Source organism: Cherax quadricarinatus, unplaced genomic scaffold (assembly GCF_038502225.1).
Source record: "Cherax quadricarinatus isolate ZL_2023a unplaced genomic scaffold, ASM3850222v1 Contig3745, whole genome shotgun sequence".
Taxonomy (NCBI): Eukaryota; Metazoa; Arthropoda; class Malacostraca; order Decapoda; family Parastacidae; genus Cherax; species Cherax quadricarinatus.
This window is the reverse complement of record NW_027198771.1, coordinates 1-21,787: the sequence shown is the minus strand read 5'-3', so window position 1 is coordinate 21,787 and position 21,787 is coordinate 1. Positions and strand designations below refer to the sequence as shown.

At 43.5% G+C, this 21,787-nt stretch overlaps 1 non-coding gene across 1 annotated transcript; it reads right to left on the bottom strand.

Annotated features, from left to right (window-relative positions):
• Positions 1 to 3,772: 3,772 nt before the first annotated feature.
• Positions 3,773 to 3,878, bottom strand: LOC128705046 (U6 spliceosomal RNA). Its single transcript, XR_008409639.1, has one exon. It is a non-coding gene; the product is annotated as a U6 spliceosomal RNA (small nuclear RNA).
• Between the last annotated feature and the right edge of the window lie 17,909 nt (positions 3,879 to 21,787).

Below are 21,787 nucleotides of genomic sequence, written 5' to 3'. Positions count from 1 at the left end.
TGTGACTGTATAGAAGTTGTGCGGGTCTGGTTAGGAAAGGTGTTGAGGTTAGTGGGTGGGGGAGGTTTGCAGGTGTTGCGGGATTTAAGTTTGGATATAGGTGGGGTGAGTAAGATGGTGGAGAATGCAGTGGCGTATTTGGTCATGGATTTTATTTATACGTCATGGGGCATGAGGGAGGTGGGAGTGGATGAGAGGATAAAGGTGTTAGCTGCGACATTTTACAGAACTAAGTGTCGTAATAGGGAAATTTTACGGAGGGAGTTGGGAGACTGCTTTTACTGAGGGCTATCGGAGTTTTAGGTTGAGGGATTTATGGGATTTACGTGCAATGTAAGGGGTTGCGCCGGGCTGGCTTCCCGATAAGGATAGTGTGAAAGGGTTTAGTGTGGAAGAGAATGAATATAGTACTGAGACATAAGTGTCTTTGACTGTGATGAGCGGGTTGTGTGTTGTGAACGATACAAGTTCTTCAATTTAATTATTAATTATGCAATTGGCAAAGGACGACAGATGTCGTAGTGTGAAGGAATATTATATATATATGAAACGAAATTATTGGTTTGTGTGTAATGAAATAACAATGTGGGTGCACTGTGTGAATGCAATATATATATATATATATATATAAACATGAGGTAGTGAGTGTGGTAGGAAGGCATCAGTATTTATCGAAGTGTGAAGGTCATGCACTGTTATGTATTATGTAAAAAGAATTACATCTTAGTAGGGGTTTTAATGAATTGGTTGAAATATTTTTAGAAAAGCTTGACTCATCTTGTGTTTTTATTACATATTGTTTTTTCATGGGAGCTCTATAGAGCCCGTAGGTTTAGGTTACCTTTGAGTTGACATATATTGTATGGTATTTGATGGATGACATAGGATTAGGTTTTGTTTGTTGTACTGGTTGTGTTGTAAAGTGTATGCTTCATATGTATATATTTATACCTTCCTCTGGAAGGTGATATGTTTGGGTGTCTAGTAAATATACGTTGTACATGAATCATGTAGAATTGATTTTTATATTATATCAATATATTGAGTTATAGTGAACGTATCATGTTGTTCAGTATGGAATAATGCAAGCATTTCATACAATATAAAGTTAAATATAAAGGTGTCAGGTGGCTTGACGCGAGAAAAAGGAGGGGAGGGGAGGGTAGTGTTTTCAGAACGTAAGGTGTACATTCCGTGGCAGGATGTACAATGTAAGGTGTACATTCCGTGGCAGGATGTACAATGTAAGGTGTACATTCCGTGGCAGGATGTACAATGTAAGGTGTACATTCCGTGGCAGGATGTACAATCAGGAATTAGATGTACCTGCCCAGGGGTCTTTAGGTTAGATTTAGTGTTCCAGGAATAATGTCATTACTCCAAGGATTGGAATGGTAATTGTTTATTGTACTGATTTGTGTCTTTCAGATGTACCATATTAATTGGAAAGTACATGTACTATGCAGAATTTTGCAATATATATTGTAAGACTTATTGTTGTAATTGAGGTGTGTATTGATTCCTTTTTTTTTTACCACTGTTTTCGCTAAGTAATTTGTCGTTTACTTTTATGTACAATGCATGTCTTTAAATAAAATAAAAAAAAAATAACGCCGAATCCGTTCCTTAGCCACACCATCCCACCACGTCACCACACCCTCCACCCCTTTTACCTCCTCACTTAACCCCTCCCACAGTGCAGTAAAACCCTCCAACTCCTCCTCATCTTCTAACACATTCGTTAACTTCTAGTATCCCCTAGAGATACTAGCTAATGACTCCCACTCCACCTCTGCCACTACCGCCCGATGATCTGACAAAGCTACTTCTATTGTACGGACAAACTTTGACAAAACCCCGTGAGATATGTACAACCTAACTAACCCAGCCGTGTAACCCCTCCTCACAAAAGTATACTCTACCTCCCATGCTCCCCCACCTACCACATCCCTCAACTGAACATCCACCAAGAGATTTTGTAAGGCTGCCGACATGTGCCCCGCCCCTTGTGGTTCCACATCAGCCCTCCTAATTACACAGTTCCAGTCCCCACCAACGATGGCCACTGCAGTTAAACCACGTAAGACGAGACCTAAATCACCACATACTAAATCCCTCTTTACTTTCATATCGTTTTCCGCTGGCGCATACACACTTACAAAGGTTACCCTCTGCCCCATCCACCACCCATCCACACGCAACACCCTCCCCCCCTCCCCCCTCACTTCGTATCAACACAAACGGGCTCGCCTCCTTTATCAATAAACCCACACCACCTTTCAAACGTGCAGATGGCAGAGTCAAAACCTTAAACCCTGCCAATGCTAGCACTCTTCCCTCCCTGAAATTATTCTCCTGTAGAAACACGACGTCCACTCGATACGAAAACATACTCTCTTCACTCTATTACACAGTTCATTCACATTCACAATCATACACCTAAGGCCGTCTTAAAATTTCCAACTCTTCCTCCTCGCATCCTTCCCAGGGCCTCCTGCCCCAGGGTCAATACATGATTTCGTACCATCCACCCCGCCCCCCTTCTTTCGATGCCTCTTATCCTGGCTACCTCGAGAATATTCATCCTTCCTCCCAGACCTCTGCGCCGGCGTCAGGACATCATCTGAGTTTGACGCCGCCGCTCTCTTCCTCGTGACGCCCTCCACCGCCATGCTGTCTTCCGAGGATTCCTCACAATGAACTTCAACCTCCACTGTTTCATGTTGTACAGAGCACGGTGACTCCTCTCTGTGCCTGCTGGTCTCCTCCTTCCTTCCTATGCACGTCCCGACACTCTCTCCTTGCAACTCAGTGACGGTCTCCTGTACAGGGACGGCATCCTCCCCAGATGGAGTTAAAGTTTTCAAAACCTCGTCCAGCTCTTCCTCCTGCGCAATCACCTCCTGCTGCACAAGCACTTCCTCCCCCATCACGGGCATAGTGGCCATTTCTGGCCCAACACAACTCATGGCACGCCCATCATTCACCACAATGGTATCTTCAGCTATATCACTCCACAGACGGCCACTCCCTCATTTGCCCGTGGGACTCTCCACGACGGCATCCACACCTGTAACTGGTGTTCCACCAGTCTGCGCCATCCCCCTCCTCTGTTGCACACACGCCGCCGCCATGTGATCTTACTCCCCACACAGCCTGCACGTACGTCGTTGCCCAGCATAAGATACAAGAATCTGGGTCTGGAACTCCTTCATCACAACGTAAGACGGGACTGGATGCCTCAGAGTCATTTTGAGGGAGAATGTACCCTCCGGACGTCCGATGTATGCACCTGCCGCCCACTTGCCTTGGGTTACCAGATGCACGGTACCATACACCTGAAACACGTTCCTTATGTCAGCCTCGTCAGCCTCGAATGGGACGTTGCGCAACTTCACGCACGTAAAATGCCGAGAGACGTCTATGAGACGCACTCTTACAGCTGGGGTTGCATCTAGACTCATATGCTGGAGTTTGTTCACCAACGACTCATACACAGCCGTCGAATTCAACTTAAGGAAGATTCTGTAGGCCCCATTCAGGGCTACACCATATACCTCGTCGTCCTGTATTCCGTACGTCTCTCTGATGATCGTCGGTAGCAACACTTGTGCCGTAGAGGGGGAAATCGCCCCACGATGCAGTTCAACGCCGACAGTATTCACTCTACGCCGTACACTCAGCGCCATGTTGTTCCTATGAGAGCTCGCCTGAAAACAGCAGAGGGGTGTAGAGCACAACCGGGCTCCACCACTGTTAGGCAGCGAATGGGTAAAATGTGGAACGCTTCATGATTTTTTGTGTCATTCTTGCGGAGGGCCATGCTAATCTTCTCTGTATCGTTCCAATTTTAGTATATGTACTGCCGAAGCAAGTACATTGTAAGTCAGTGGGCAATAGCAGGCTCGTCTCCTGGATGGGGGGGGCATGAGAATGCGGTGAATGTTTGTATGGATTGTGTTTCCTGGTTGTAATGGATGTGTGGTTGTGGAGCTTTGAGAGTTCGTTGATACTTATTGTTACTTTTGTGTAATGAATGAAAGTGGAACCCCGAAGGTTTTGTCATGTATTTGGAGGTATTCCTGTCTTGTAGTGACCAGATTCTTGAGTCATATGTTTTCAATGGTATATGTAATTTTTTTTTATATTTTATTTAAAACACAATATATAGCTTAACATAAAACCCCTTAAACAAGGGTGATATACATTTAATATAAATTCATTATGAATCACAATCCCTCAGGACGTACAATAGCAAAATAACAAACACAATATTAACAGACACAAAGAGGTTACACAAATACACTTGAAAATATCGCTTATGACAGAACATAACATTAAGAAAGATGGGTAATCTTAATCCCATTTACACAAGAACAACAACAATGACATAACATGCAGGTGACCCCTGTAACAGGGTCAATAATATAATGTAAAAAAAAAAACCACACAATTAAAGCCATAATCCCTTCAGGTATACACTATGTACATAATATTACTGACATATTATTAAGGTACAATACAATAAGAAGAATATTACGATAAATATATCGGTTACTCACAACCTACACAAATAATCAATTAATGAAAGGACCTACATCACAATCTCATGATAAAACAAAGTACATACTCTTACTCAACTAACCCCCCAGTACATAAGTTCCCTACAGTCACACATACTCGCCTTACCACAAGTCTTAAGAGTCAGCCACAAAACTAGAAAAGCCATAAGCATTCCGAATTCATCTACAGGCTATACACATTATATAATATAGCAATAAAATGCTCGGTACAAACACATAAAAACCCGTTTGCCAAGGCAAAGCCTAAAGGTAAATCAAGTACTTCAACAAAGAAAGAAGGCAGTATACTCTGACATAAGACAGCTATAACACATTATATAACTGCACCACCACATCCTCTCACACAACCACATTCACCACAACCACACATTACACTGATACACACAGCAACACAGCCCTTGTGCATACCCAACCCCGGAGACGAGCCCGTTCCATCCCCTGAACTTCAACACCCCCCCTTTCAAAACGTTAATTAACAATGCTCTCACACTCATACTACGATACCCTGCTGAAAAAGCCTGGTCCCAGCGACTTCCATATATTCCTCGATTACAACACAACGTTCTATAAATGGTCGCCGCCAACACCCTTTTGCGCACCTCCCAATCCCCATTCCCTCTCATCGCCCAGGATACAAAAACAAAATACGCAATTATATACGTGATTGCACGTTGCACAGGCGCCTCTACGCCTCCCACGTCCAAACTTAACGCCCTCAATACTGATATCCTGCCCCCTCTCACTGTCCTCAGAACCTTACCCATCCATTCCCTGATACTCCCTAAATTATCACAAAAATACACTACACGAAATGCCGTCTCCTCATCCCCACACACCCGACACGCGCTCTTCACCATCAACCCTCTTTCCTTAAGTGCGGCACCCGACGGCAGTATACCATGGAGAAAAAGGAAAAATACCTCTCGCACATTTAATCGCACGCGCATCAACCGTAACCTCTCCCATATATCCTCCCACACATACATAGGGTAGATACCCTCAGCCTTCGCGACTACCTTCGCCCCTACAGCACGCTCTAATACACCCACCCAAACTTTATTAGGGTCCCGGACATGCAACAACGCCCGCAACATGTCTTCACACACCCTCATCTCCGACCCTCCCCACCACATTCGCACCTCTTCATGTAAGTCATTCACGCCCCTCCCTGCTTGTCCCCGCACACGGCGTAACCCCCACTTTAAATAAATACACTTGACTTTTAGCCGTAAATCAATCAACCCCAATCCTCCTCTGTTGACCGGTAGGGTAACCACACTCCTACTCATCCATTCACACCCGGAACCCCAAAGAAAATGGAAAACCCTCCTTAACAGCCTCGTAACATCCGGACCTGCTAACGGATATACTGCTGCCACGTGCCAGACTTTACTGTATAACAACACATTCACAACAATCGCACGCTGATGTACTGTCAAATGAGTTGGTCTCAACCCATCCAAGTGCCCCACCACTCGATCCACAACAAGTCCAGAATTAACCATCCTCGCCTCTCTCGCACTACCCATATACACTATCCCACACACTTTTATTCTGTCCACCATATTCCAACGTACATTCCATCCCCAACTCTCTCTTCCCACCCAATCTCCTAAGACCAGTAATTTTGATTTCTCTACATTAACTCTTAAACCGGTAACCCCCGCGAAATTATCAATAACATCCTCTACTGCACGTAAACTCCTCAACGTTTGCACGAGTATTGTCGTGTCATCCACGTACCCTATTATTCCCTGCTCTTCACTTCCTACTCCCCAATCCACCTCCATACACGCTCCGACCACTCTATAGAAAGGGTCTGTTAAACAGGCAAACAATAATTGAGACAGGGGACAACTCTGCCTAATGCCCCAACCCATGGATACCCACTCCCCCAACTTCCCATTTACCTGTACACACACTCCCACACCTTTTTACAATGTCTTTATAATACTATGCCCGTCATACATCGTCCTCCCAGACACACCATATTGTCCTCTCACAACCACTCTATCCACCACACACTTCAGCCTATTTCCTAAAATTATTGCAAAAATCTTATAATCAGCACACAGCAATGATATTATCCTAAAGTCCCGCACTGTGTCTTGTCGCTCACCTTTTGGCACTAAAACCACAACCGCAGTTCCTTGCAACCTGCCCATCCTCCCCTCCCTTTTCATCGTATTCATTAGTTCTACTAAGAAGGACTTTAACACACTCCAATGGCTCACATAAAACTCGCAGGGCAAGCCATCCAAACCTGGTGCCTTACCTCGTGCCATCCCCTCTAAAGCCCTCCACACCTCCCGTTCTTCAATATCCCCCCCAACGCCATGCGATCACTGCCACTTAGCACACAAGATACATTCTCCCCCAACCCCCCGAAAGCCCTCACATCCACCCCTGCACTCAGTAAATTTCTTCCAAACCACCTATCCATGTAATCACTCATTGCCTCCATTGTTCTTAACTCCTGTCCTGCCCTATATCCACCTAAGTCCTCATGTACCACCAGCCTATCAATTTCCATAGCCATACGGCGCTGCCTCTGTCCCCGTAACACACAGGCCGATGGGCGATCACCCCACACCGCCTCTTCAAATCCACTCTGCGCTCTCACCGCATCAAATCTGTCATTCTGCAAATCTCGAATCCTCCCTTTTAACAACTCGATTTCCTCCATGGGATACTGCCCTATCTGCACGCCCCTCTCATAACAACCTTGCAACCTACCCTCGAAATACTGCTGCAACCCGTACGTCATCCAACCCTGGTACTTTCCCCATCGCACATAAAACTGCCGGATCCTCTCCTTAGCTACCCCATCCCAGCACCCCAGTAAGCCACCCACATCCCTACCCTCTCCCCACAAATTCTCCCACATTGTCCCAAAATCTAAACCCGCCTCCTCCACCCCAAGAAGTCTCACATTTAACTTCCAATACCCTGGATACCTTTTAGGCAAGCTGGCCCAAGTCAAGTCCGCATAAACAGCTCTATGATCCATGTATACAGCATCTACCGTACGCACGCACATCACCCGCACACTTCTCGTCACATATAACCTATCTAGCCTGGCCGCATATCCCCGTCTATGAAACGTATGCTCAACCATCAGGTCCCCACCTCGAATAACATCCCTTAACCCCATGTCCAGCAAAAGATCCCTTAGGCTAACCAAAAAGCACCCTGCCCCCCGTGGCTCTACATCCTTTCTACGTACTACACAATTCCAATCACCGCCTACGATTGTTACCGATGGAAGAGATGGCGAATAATAATTCAAAACTCACGCACAAACTCATTCTTCATCCGTACATCGCACTCCACCGGTGCATACACACAAACCACTGCCAGTCGCTCACCCCTCCACCATCCATCTACCATGAGTACCCTACCCTCCTCCCCTCCCTCACATCTAATTACAACAAACGGGGTCGTCTCCCGAATCAGGATCCCAACCCCACTCTTCAAACGTTCCGAATATGCCACAAACACGCGATATCCAGCCACATTCAAATCCCGACCAACCTTAAAATTATGCTCCTGAACAAACACAGTATCTATGGCATAACGCCTCAAAAACCCCTGGAGCCACAAACGCTTCACATTCGCACACATCCCATTTACATTTACAGTGATACACCTGAAACCTTCGTGAAGGGTTTTACACGCTGCCATGGAACTCCTTTCATAGGCGCATTACCAGCCTTCCTACTTTTCCCACCACGCTCTCCACTGTGAGCGTGGTCGAACACCTGTTCGACCCCCAGTCGAACACCTGATCGGACACACCTGTGGCGCCTCCACTCACCACGTCAGCCCATGGTTCCTTCCCCGACCTCTGCGCCGGGGTCAAGACATCATCGGAATCAGAGTGCGTTGCCGCCCTCTTTCGCCGAACACTCTCTGCATCCATGTTCTGGTCTGGAGATGCCTCACAATGTACCTCCGCCACCACCTCGACCACGGTCACCACTCCCGTAGAAGCGGCACCCGCAGTCAGCTGATTGCCTCTCCTCTCGTCATCGCTCTCCTCTGGTACTTCCACCGACTGTACATCATCCTCAACTCTCGTCGTCTCCAAAAACCTGTCCATCAACTGCTCTAAAGCCACATCCTCCACTTGTCCCTCGCCACTCAGCTTGGTCTCCCTTTCCACCAAAGCGGAGACCATAGAGCTTACAGGCATTGATGGGCTCAACCCCACTGTCGGGAACTCTCTCTCCACCTCCTCGCTCCAAGAAGAACTATGGCCATTTACAGGTGTCCCGCTGACAGGCCCTGCAATCGGGTCAGGCCCTCGCTCCGTCCCTCTGTCTGCATCCTGTCGTCGCTGCTGCCTCCCACACTGGGCTGCCATATGGTCATAAGCGCCACATAGCCTCCAAGTCTTGTGCTGCCCTGCATAATACACCATAACTTGTGTCTGGCAGTCCTCTAGAATGACAAACGATGGGATAGAATGCCTCAGCGTCATCTTCAGGTTGAACGTACCTTCCGGCAAGCCGGCGTACGCCCCATCCGCCCAAGTACCCGCTGTTGCCAGGTGAACAGTACCGTAACATTCAAAAACGTTCCTTAGGTCTGCCTCGTCAGCTTCGAAAGGCACATTACGTACCTTCACCCAGGTGTAGTGTCTCGACACATCAATGAGACGAACTCGTATTGCCGAGTTAACGTCCACACAGCCATCTTGATACTTCTCCACCAGGCGTTCATACACTGCCGTCGATCGTAGCTTGACGAATATCCGGTGAGCCCCATTGAGCGATACTCCGTACAGATCCTGATCAGCAATGCCGTATGTGTCGCGAATAATCATAGGTAGAATCACACTACACCCCACACTAAATCAAAGCACACAGTGTTGACATGCACAACCGCACGGCCCGTGAGTGATATGGTTAATGGTATATGTAAGTGGTTACGTTTATTATCGGTTATGGGGTCATGATATGTGTTAGATTTTTTGTAGATTAAAATGTTTTTTATATACTGTTTTGTTTGTGTACATGTATGCATATGCATGGGTTTTCCTTTTTTTGTGAAATCAGTTTTTTTTCTTTTGTTACCCTTTAAATATCGTTTTGAGCCTTTGTTAAATGTTAGGCTCTAGTACATTCCTAATATGGGTATGTTAATGTTGTTTTAAAGTTATATATGATAGGTTAGTACTCTGTTACTGGTAGTTGTTTTAAGACGTTTTGTTGTAAGCTTTTGCTTCATGTATTGCCATTTTTCCAGAGGTTATAGAGCCATTGGTTCTGAGAATTTTATGTTATCTTTTTATGTCTATTTATATTCTGGAATTATGTACTGCTGTACTGTTTTTAAATAAAATATAAAAAAAGAATCCCGTATATCACGCCTGTGAGGGAAAAGTGGGTTACATGTAAGTGGGGTTAGGGTTGTTCAAGCAACCAGGAAGCATTAGCGAGTTATGTCCCGCACTCCCATCTGGCGGACTGGGGCAAAACTCTGGTTCCTGGTTTCTGATGTGATTCAATTTCTACTCCTGGTAGTACTGACCTTACCTGGTGTGGGTTCCCCTCAAGGGAGGTTCCTTGATGGTGGTGAGGGGCTCTTGATCTAGGGAATTGGATCTGTGCTCCAGTTCCCTGAATTGAGCCTGAATACCTTCCACCCCCCTCCCCTACATGCACTGTATAAGCCTATGGGTTTAGTGCTCCCCTATAATTATAATTATAATAATTAAACCTGGTGTGGGTTGAAGTTTGGATTATTATTATTATAAAAAAGAAGCGCTAAGCCACAAGGACTATACAGCGCATTGAAGTTTGGAGAGTCACTTAACCTCCACTCTTCTCCTAATCAGATAAGGTGATCTACCAGAAGTATTATTGTTCGGTTTTTGTTGTTGTTGTTTGTTGGTTACCAGTAGTGATTTTGGCATTCAATACTACTCTTTTTCATTCTTAAATGTTATATTTGCATAAATGTTAGTAACCAGTTTATATTTTCTTATTACCAGCTCTGCTCCTGGCGTGGTCATCCAGGGTAGACGCCAGATAAGGGAGCAAGTTGCTTGTTAAATGGACTAATTAACATTGTCAGACCACTACCGGCCCTTATTTATCCTACTTGTGGTGCTCCAACCAAGTAGTTCAGGAGATTCCAAAATATCGGACTGGTACCATTCGCCCAGGATTACCTACATCGTCTTTAACATCAGAGACCCATCCAGGGCCTTGCCTACTCCTGCCCAAACACAGCACCAAAACCAACGGCCAATTTTATTATATTTCAATTATAAGTAAAATCCACAAAAGAGAATATTCTTATTCCTAGAGTCGTTTCTTTATTTATATATTTATTTTTCCATTAGTTCTTTTTGCTCAGATGTAGGTGTTCCACTTACAACGCCAGACAGGTTAATGACTAGTTAGGAGCAGCCAGCAAAGAATTTGAAGGAAGCCCAAGGGAAAAAGAAGCAAAATTATAAAAAAAACTGCTGTTCATAAGAATACAGACGTGAAAAATTTAATTTTGAAATTTCTTTCCTTTTTCAACGATATATACTGCTGTTTCCCCAGGTGAACGCTTTAGAGATAAGCAGAGCGACAACTCTCGCCAAGCAATCACCTTACAGTCGGGGTTGAAAGAGACTGAGCTTACTGAGGATTTTACTTCAAACCATACCCTCTAACGGACTTATCGAGCCGAGTTCTAGTCCATGGATATTTCTATGTAACCTATCTCCAATGCCTGACCTCCCATGCAGGATGTGTATAGACAACAGAAAAGTGAATGCAGACACCTCGACTTACAGCTACAATATACTAAGGATTGATGTTGAATGTGTCCATTCCGATGAGGTCCGCCTTTGCTCCGTCTGAGTATCACTGATCTGTACCCATATACTTCAAAATGCGTAACATCTTAAAATATAATTTTTTTTCATTCATGTGTCATCCATTCCTTACGATCAAGAGCCCATCGTAACCGTTTCTTCGTGGCAGCAGTCAATAACTGTTGCTCTCTCGCGGTATGCTGGTAATTCTGCCAATTTCAAGGAATCTTCTTAGGATCCGTCACGCTATTTCTAATGGTAACCTTGTCATCGGAAGGTGTTGTCTTGGGTTTTCTTCAACATCTTCCTCAATATAGGGCTCCAGTCACCAGTGTCGTCAGCTCTCTTCAAAATCCTACCGAAAGTTTACTTTCCTAGGTTCAAATTCTGAGCCATCTGTTTGGTACTCAAATTAGCATGTTTTATGCGAGATAGAATACTTGCACGCTTCATAGATGTAACATTTATCATGAATTATAACAGTAATCATGAATTAATAAAGGGAAGAATTTGGCGAAACTTCATTCACTCATGGAGGATGCTTGCAGATATAGCATTACAGAACAACTGTTCCTGCAATGAAGGGAGACGCAGGGGAACACCATAGCCAGATCGTTGCCAGAAATCGGTAGCAAACTCGCATGAAAAGAAAAGAACCCAAACTACATTAATTATTCCTGACACTAAGACATATTGCAAAATATTCTCAAAATTTCCTCCTGTCCCAATTAATTTACACATTACTGTAATAGGCTTAAAAAGCTACTTTTTTAATTTTCTATATAGGAGAACTAAGACTGTAAGAACGATGCTGGAAGTGTGGCAGTGTTGTTGCAGCAGTCGTCAGAGACAATGTGCTATATCCAATAGTCTAGTACTCCAGTTAACTAAAAATTACTAGGCAAAATACGCCACTATAGATAAATAAGTTCATTTGGTGACATTAGATCTCTTTGATGTGTACTTAGGCTTTTCTGCATTCCTATACAAGTGTTCAGTGATCATAATCCTATAACTGATATCTGTATCATGAAATATCTCTAGAATTCAGCCATAAACAAGTATTATTTATCATGTTAAGGGATAACTGAATGTCAAAACAGCTGCCTTCTTTAGAATTTCATTATTAATACAAAGTAAATTAATGTAATTAAAGTAATGTAAGTACATGCATTATTTTTACTAACTAGGAGTCACTGCAGGATAAAGCGACTATTATTTTCAAATTAAGATATTCTTATGGTTTATTTATTTTCCTAACAGCAGTAGCGATCATAAAGGTTTCATGTATAACGAGTGGTCACAGTAACTGGTGACTCCTGGAGGCAGAGACATACAGTAAAGTAGACTACTCAATGCTACTGAGCTCCTACATTAGTCTCACGCCATCAGTGTCTTTACACGAATATGGAAATACATTCTAACTCACTCTTGAATACTGAAGGCATGTAAGAACTGGGTTCTCACGTTATACTGTTACGAGAGTGTGCTTGTGGTGGTGTGTTATGTAACAGGCTTGTACCTCTTTGTAATTATGTAGTTTAGATGAGACCTCTTACTCCGAAATGCTTTCAGTAATTATTGTAACACATATTTATTATTGTACAAGTGGCTGTAATTCATAAAACTGTCATTCATATAATTCCTCTCGTAATTATTTTTTTTTATATTTTATTTAAAACCAATACAGTTTAACATAAAAATAAAGAAACAGTATGGAACGTAATCAAATTAACTGACAAACGGATTGTACCTACATGCTCGCAAGATATTACAACAAAAACTTACATCAAGAACATAACTAAAAACAAAATTACATGTCACAGGGTCATGAATTGACATATATACAAAACCTTGCTTATATATAAATTGTACATATAAATTGTACATATAAAAGGTTCAATACACTTGAACATAAAATATACAAAGAAGTTATATCAGTTAAATCCCATCCTTCACATTAATCAAAAAACCAAAACCTAACATCATAATCTGACTAGATAATCTACATACTTATCCCTAACAATACAGCTGAACATATCCCAACATACACATAAACAGAAAAAGAATACAGCTTAGAACACAATAACAAGCTCTATACTGTTACAATACACCCATATACAAATTTCAGACAAATGGACTACGTCACTAAACTGTCTGGATATGTCTTTATACCATACAGACTAAACTGTCTAGATATGTCTGTATACCATACAGACTAAAACTTAACATCAAGAACTTGCATGAACACCAAACCGGTATCAGGGTACAGACCATAATTATAAACTTTAAAAAGAATCAATCATGCATATATAAAGTATTACATAACGTCGGACCCATGACAAAGGCTCAATACAATAGAAAGAGATATATATTTATATATATACACATACACACCCACACCCACATCCACACACACACCCACACGTACACACAAAAATTTTCACAAAATCATATTAATCAGATGCACTGTATGCACAATGCAAAACAGTATATAAGTATATCTCATCGTTCACAAACCCAGCACGTAACATAAATACAAACTAAAACACTTCATGTCGCAAATAACTTATTTCTCAAGAATCATGTTATACAAGACTGATACACATCATAATTATACATAAAAAATCTACTATATTATACCTACATTCTGAAAAGTGTTATATCTACCATAACGAGACCTTGAGCTCTACATCCACACTTGGATGCCATAAAGTCCCAATGAAAACCAGGAAACCATTCCAAACCCACATTCACAACACTCTCACGACCCCCCCCCCCAGGGAGGCGAGCCCGCTGTTGCCCCCTGACTCCCTCCAACCTATGAAAACCCCTTCACTCACTCATTATCAATCACAGATTTACGAGAATCCCTAACGTTAGCATTCTATACCCCTCTGAGAAAGCCTGATCCCACCTCCTCCCATACAAATCTCTGTTACGACACATCGTACGATAGAACGTTACCGCAAGAACCTTTCTTCTCTCCTCACTATCCCCTCTCCCCCTCATCACCCACGACATATATATATAATCTACCATGATATAATCTAAAGCTCTTATGACACCCTCGTCTAACCCACCCATATCTAGACTTAGAGCACGCAAAACCGACACCCCACGGCCCCCCACCCTCTGTACCAACCTACTTAACCAGCACCTAACCTCCTCTAGCCCTTCACAAAAGTAAACTACATGGAACGCTGTCTCATCCCCTCCACAGATACCACACCCCCCACCCTCTACAACCTGTCTGTTTCGTAATATCTCACCAGACGGAAGGATCCCATGCAGAAAACGAAACATCACCTCACGCGCCCGAGGTTTTAACTTCAATTTACTAAATCTAAACCAAATACTCTTCCACGCATACATGGGGAACAAACCCTCAACTGGGACAACGCACCTACCTACAAGTAACCTACACAAAACCCTTATACGAACCTTTCTCGGTTCCCTAACCAACATCACAGCCCTCAAAACTATTTCACATTCGCTCAACTCCATTCCTCGATACCACATACCCAGCCTGTCGTGTATCCTTCCCAAACGCCCCGCGTTCACACCCTCACGCAACACTTCCCATTTAATAAACACACATTTAGCCCTCCGTCTCAAATCCAACAACCCCAACCCACCCTGACTTACAGGTAACATTACAACCTCCCTCCGTAACCAATCACAACGTGAACCCCATAAAAATTTGTACACCCGTCTTAGTATCCCCGCAATCGCTGTCCCTGTAATTGGGAACACAGCTGCAACATACCAAACCTTACTATACAATAAAATGTTCACGACTATCACTCGCTGTATCAGAGTTAGGTGCTGGGGTCTCAGAACACCTAGACGCCCCACGATCCTTTCCAATAACCTATCCGAATTTTCCTCCCGCGCCGCAACCATGTCAGCCCTATAAATAATACCACAAATCTTTAAAGACACCGCCCATTCTTTAACAACATTACATCTCCCCCCCACACCCCCCACCCAAGAACCCAACCCCATGCACCTTGACTTCGCACTATTTACCTGCATACCAGTGGCACTTCCAAATAATTGCACCACCTCGTCCAACACTCACATTGACATCCCTGCACGAATGAGAACAGTGGTGTCGTCAACATATCCAATTAACCCCGGCCAGGCCCTCCCACCCCCCACACTTCCCTCACATGGCGTACATAAGCTACGGTCAACCATTCTATAAAAGGGGTCCTGGAAACACGCAAACAATATTTGGGACATGGGGCATCCCTGTCTAAGGCCTCTTCCCATTGCAATTTCCCTCCCCATACACCCATTAATCTGTATCCTCATTTTCGCTCCCTTGTACAACGTATTTACCCACTCGACTATTTCCTCCCCAAAACCCTGTCTCCTAAGTATAACCTGCAAGGCTCCCCTTTCCACTCTATCATATGCTCCCTGCCAGTCTAGAGCCAACAAAGCCGCCCCTCCACCCCCACCCTTAGCTTCCACAAAACTTCTCAGTATCCCATGTCCTTCAATCATCGACCTTCCCGGCAACCCGAACTGAGATTTTGACACCACCCTCTCCACTACACATTTGAACCTATTACCTAAAATTTTTGCAAACACCTTATAGTCTGCACACATCAGTGATATGGCTCGGTACTCCCGAAGGGTGGGCTGCCCCTTGACCTTCGGGACCAACACTACTACTGCTGTTTCCTGCTTCTCCCCCAACTTACCCTTCTCCTTCATACTATTAAATAACCTAACTATAAATTCCTTTATCAATGCCCAATGTTGTAAATAAAATTCTACCGGGAGACCATCAATACCGGGAGCTTTCCCCTTCCTCATTCCCCTTAACGCATTCTCTATTTCCTCTGCCGTAATCGTCCCACCTAAAGCCTTTCGATCACTATTTCCTAAATTACACGTCACATACGTACACACCTTGTCCAATGCCCCGTCACCCACCCCCCCCCACTGTTCCAGTACTTCCCGTACCAAGCCTCCGCATACGCACACATCCCCTTCGTGGTTCGTATCTCCTGCCCTACTCTATAATTCCCAACCATCTCCGTTACCTCTAAACATGGTATAGCTGTCACCGCCTGCCTTTGCTTTTGATGCCGCAAAACACACGCTGACGGCTTGTCGCCCCAAAGCACTTCCTCCACCCCTGCCTGCATCCTTACAGCTTGAAACCTTTCATTTTGCAACACCCTCAACCTCGCCTTTATTTCAGCTATTTCATCCATAGGAAAATTATTCCCACCCACCCCCCTCCCATAGCAACCTCTTAACCTATCCTCTAAATAGTTAGCCAGTCCATATTTTAAATTATTAATACGTTTTCCTTCTCTCACATAAAACTTTCTAATCCTTTCCTTTGCAACACTATCCCACCATGTCACAATGTCATCCACTCCCTGTTCTTCCACACTAAGCTCCCTCCATAGGACTGAAAACCCCTCCAACCCCTCCTCATCACCTAACACACTTATATTTAATTTCCAATAACTTCTATATATGTCCGCGAGCGTCCCCCACCCAACCTCCACCACCACTGCCCTATGATCTGACATTGTAGCCTCAACAGTACTGAAAGATTTCACGTCCACTCCCTGAGAAAGGTACACTATCTAGTCTCGCAGCATAACCACTCCTAACAAACGTATATTCAGTCTCCCACACCGCTCCCCCAAAGGCATCACGTAACCTAACATCCCGTAATAAATCCCTAAGAGCCACAGACATATATCCAGCCCCTCTTGGGTCCACATCAGCCACCCTGATTACACTATTCCAGTCCCCACCAACTATCGCCACCTCTGGCAGTGCACTTAGGAAAAACACAAGATCCTCACACACAAAATCATTCTTTACCTTTATGTTATTTTCTGCCGGCGCATACACACTCACAAAAGACACACGCTTACCCATCCACCACCCATCCACACGCAACACCCTCCCTCCCCCTCCTCCCTCGCTTCTCTGCAAAACAAACGGGCTCGTCTCCCTTATTAAAATTCCCACACAACCTTTTAGACGGGGAGATGGCAGGGTAACTACTCGAAATCCTGCCACCTCCAACACCCTACCCTCTTTGAAATTGTGCTCCTGCAGGAACACAACATCCACTCTAGATTTATTCAGAAAATTACGAAACCAATCTCTCTTCATACCGCTACATAACCCATTAACATTTACAGACATACACCTAAGGCCTATTAAAGTTTCCACCCCTGCTTCCTCTCATCACTCTTTACAACTCCAGAGCTTGAATTTACGTTCAACACCTTCAGAGTGCTCTCTTTCCCTCCCCCCTTCTTCCGGTGCCTCCTATCATGGCTACCACCACCTACACCACTACCTTCACACTTCACCTCAGTCTGTTTCCCAGGCCTTTGTGCAGGCGTAAGGACGTCATCAGAATCTGATGTAGCCGCCCTCTTTCTCGTGACAGTCATGTTACACATATCTTGGTCAGATGTTACCTCTCGATGAACCTCCACCTCCACCTGAGAATGGTTTAATGAGTCAATGGACGACTCCAAACCACCATCACGTCCCAAATTATCATGTCTCAGACTTTCTGGAAGCGACGATTCTCCAATGACACCATGCTCAGATGTAACATCCCTCTCTGGTGGTGACAACGTCTTCAACACCTCCACCAATTCCTCCTGAATCTCAAGAACCTTCTCTTGTACTTCCTGCTCCTCCTTATCCACAGGAGACGACACCTGATCAGGCAGTTGGGGGCGGGACTCCAACTCACCACCAGTCCTGTGTGCCCGATCCACTATCTCGCTCCACAAAACACCACGCCCTCCAGCCGATGTTTGTTCCTCACCTGCCACCTTTGAAGCAGGGGCTGCGACGTCCACCACAGGTCCAGGCACATGTCTTCGCTTGTCACAGGTCGCCGCTATGTGATCATACTCACCACATAGGCGGCACGTACGTCGTTGTCCTGGGTACATTACCATTACCTGCGTCCTGAAATCTTGTAGGTACACATAGGATGGTATTGGGTGTCTCAAAGTCATTTTGAGGTTAACATAAGAACATAAGAATGTAGGAACACTGCAGAAGGCCTACTGGCCCATACGAGGCAGGTCCTTATCAAAACGACATCTACCTAAAGCTACTCAAGAAATAACTCCCGTACCCCTTGACACCAATCAAACCCAGCCCCTCCTCAATAAATTAGTTAGACAAGACCGGCCTCTTGTGAATCCATGCTGAGTATCATTAATCAAGCTATGCTTATCGAGATGGCTTCTTATAATCTCAGCTATAATCTGCTTCACAACCATTTCACTAGTGACTGTGATGTTACATAATTTATCTTCTTCTGATCCACTATAAAAATTAATGCATAATGCACCGTCCCATACTTCTCAAAAACTTTCCTTATATCCGCCTCGTCCGCCTCAAAGGGAACGTTGCGTAACTTGATCCACGTATAATACCGTGAAACATCTATCATTCTTACAGTGACAGCTGGTGTGACGTTAAGACTCACGTCCTGAAACCTGGTGACTAACGATTCATAAACCGTTGCTGATAGCAGTTTGACGAAAATTCGTTGTCCTCCGTTCAATGCTACACCATACAAGTCACTATCTTGTACTCCATAAGTCTCCCGTATGATCTTTGGCAATAAGACTTGCGCAGAACTGGGCGTTATCGTTCCTTTATTAAGTAGCTCGATGCCTACAGTATTTATCCTTCGTCTCAGACTAACCGCCATCTTGACGATCACAGTGCACCTAAGTTGTCAGCCGAGGTGTGACAGCACCACTTCACACCACTGCAGCCAGGTAACTGACAAGGGCGCTCGCCTACAAACAACAGAGGGGTGCAGAGCACTACCGCACACTACCGTGGTCAGGCAGCGAATAATCTCGTAATTATTAATTGAAATTTTTTTATCATTGATAGGTAAAATGATGGATGTTTTGCTATTCACTAGTATTTTTATGCTGTTTAGAGATTTAGCTGGCAATCAATTTATTTTAACATGTATCTAACCGCAGTGTGGGCTTCTGTATGGTCTTTTTAGAGAAATATGCTTTGTAAAATATATTTTAACCCAAATTAGTTTTACAGGATAAGAGCTGTTACCCTACCTCACCTCGTATCAAAGCTCAGCCCTATCATGGATGTACTACCCACATCCCAGGATGCGATCCACAACAATCGACTAACACAGATTCCTTCACACTGTTAGGTGAACCGGGGCAGCAGGTATGAGGAAACATGCTCAATGTTTCCCCAGATGCTTGGGATCGAACCACGGATACCAAGTGTGTGAGCCGAGTGAGCTGGCAACCGAACTTCATATGATAATTTTTTAATTGGACATCATCTGGCTGATTAACATGACGAGTGAACATTGTGTTGTGCATTGTACTATTCCTGTTTAAGAACTTGTAAACGTGGAACCCAACAGCAGTACTTGTTTCGCACCCTATGACCAACAATTAATTGTTGCTGGGTTGTTGTAACACTAGTTGCTTCGGCTGAAAGTACATATACTTAGAAAGGGTCGCTGGAAAATCTCAGAGTGATGGAAGACGATATAAGTAGCTGGGAATGAAATTTACTTGGCTCACCATCAGAGGCGGATTTTGTTACTTTAAATTGTGCAACTGTGCAATTAATACAAGAAAAGTAGTTGGTGACGTCTGAATGACTTGTAAACACAAATAAGCTGTTAAGTTCATTAAAAATTCTAACAATACGATCAGGAAAAAGTTTTACAAATAACTCGTAGATTAATGTCATCATGAGAGAGCTCGTATGCCCTTGATCACTCCAAATATAAATATGGGTAGGAATACATGAGCTCACGTAGTCAGAAAGACATCTGAGTGGCAGTGAGGTTAGATGACTGAAAGATCTAGAGTAACTTCTAAATTATTTGGAAAAATATGTGAGCGAGAAGGATTTTTTTTTTATTTTTATTTAAAAAGATACAGTACAACATACAAATAAATAAAATAACATAATTAGCAATTTGCAAATACAATAACCTACCATCAACCCCATAGCATACCCTAAGTGTTACATTAATATTGTATTAAAGGATATACCATCACCTAACAGAATGAAAAGAACAAGATAACTCCTGCACAGAAAATACATTAACAAAGTCAAAACCTACAATTCATGCCTGTGCAAAAAAGCAACCCCCCCCCCAAAAAAAAAAAACACTGTACAATAAGGCCCCCTTGCACAAAGTACACAAGATATGATACAGCATACAAAAGATAAAATTATACATTACAATAAATTAAACAAAAGACAACCTAAACCCACAATAAACAGTGCAATGACATACCACAATAAAACTTCCTACAAAGAGCAGGAAACACTTAACAGAATAAAAGGAGCGAGATAGCTCCAGCACAGAAAATAACATTAGCATAAACAAAAACTCACAATTTATGCCTGTGAACATACAAAACCCCCCACAGCTCTGTACAATTAAACCCCTTGCACAAAGTACACAATAAATATCATACATACAAAAACTAAAATTATACAGTAAATTAACTTAAACATTAGGCAAACCAAAGCCTACAATAAACATTACAATGGCACATATCACAATGAAACCCCCCACATAAACACTGAGCAGGAAATACCCGCAAGTAAAAGACATAACATTATATATACACTAACAGCACATATAAATAACAAAATCCTAACGTAAGGTATCAAAACTGCCAAGTTACAGTGCATAAAATCCTTATCTCCCTATTTGAAACACAATAGTACATCATTGTAAAAATAAAATTGTACATTGTATTAACATGAGAAAGCATGTAATAAGCATAAATCGGGCATTGAATAAAACAGTTATATCTTAGACTGCCATATATGCAATAAACAGGCCATACTATCGGACTCTTGACCTACTTAGCCAGCATAACGTCTTCAAACACCTTTTCCAAAGTAATTAAGAACTACCTATGGACATGCTTGGTAACATAATGGACCAAATTCACTTAAAGTATAAAACAGCACAAGGCCCATGACATTATATAAACCACCATAACAGATGCCTAAGCCACCAATCCCTGACAGTCAGTGTAATAATTATACAATTACCCAAAAATATATATGATGTATATGTGGAACTAAACTGAAATCAGGGTGTCTCTGACCGGAATAAAAGATGAATTAACCCGCAAGGAACACAACCAGGGTCCAAATTGAAACCCTCACATACTCCACCCACACATCACATACAACACAAACTCCACAACCTTACCATACCCACCATTCACGAAAGGAGACCAGCCTCTTGCCCGCCCCCATGAGCCCGGAGAAGTTTCGTCACAGAGGTTACGATAACTCTCCGAGAAACTAGATTCCCAACGCCCCCATAGAATAA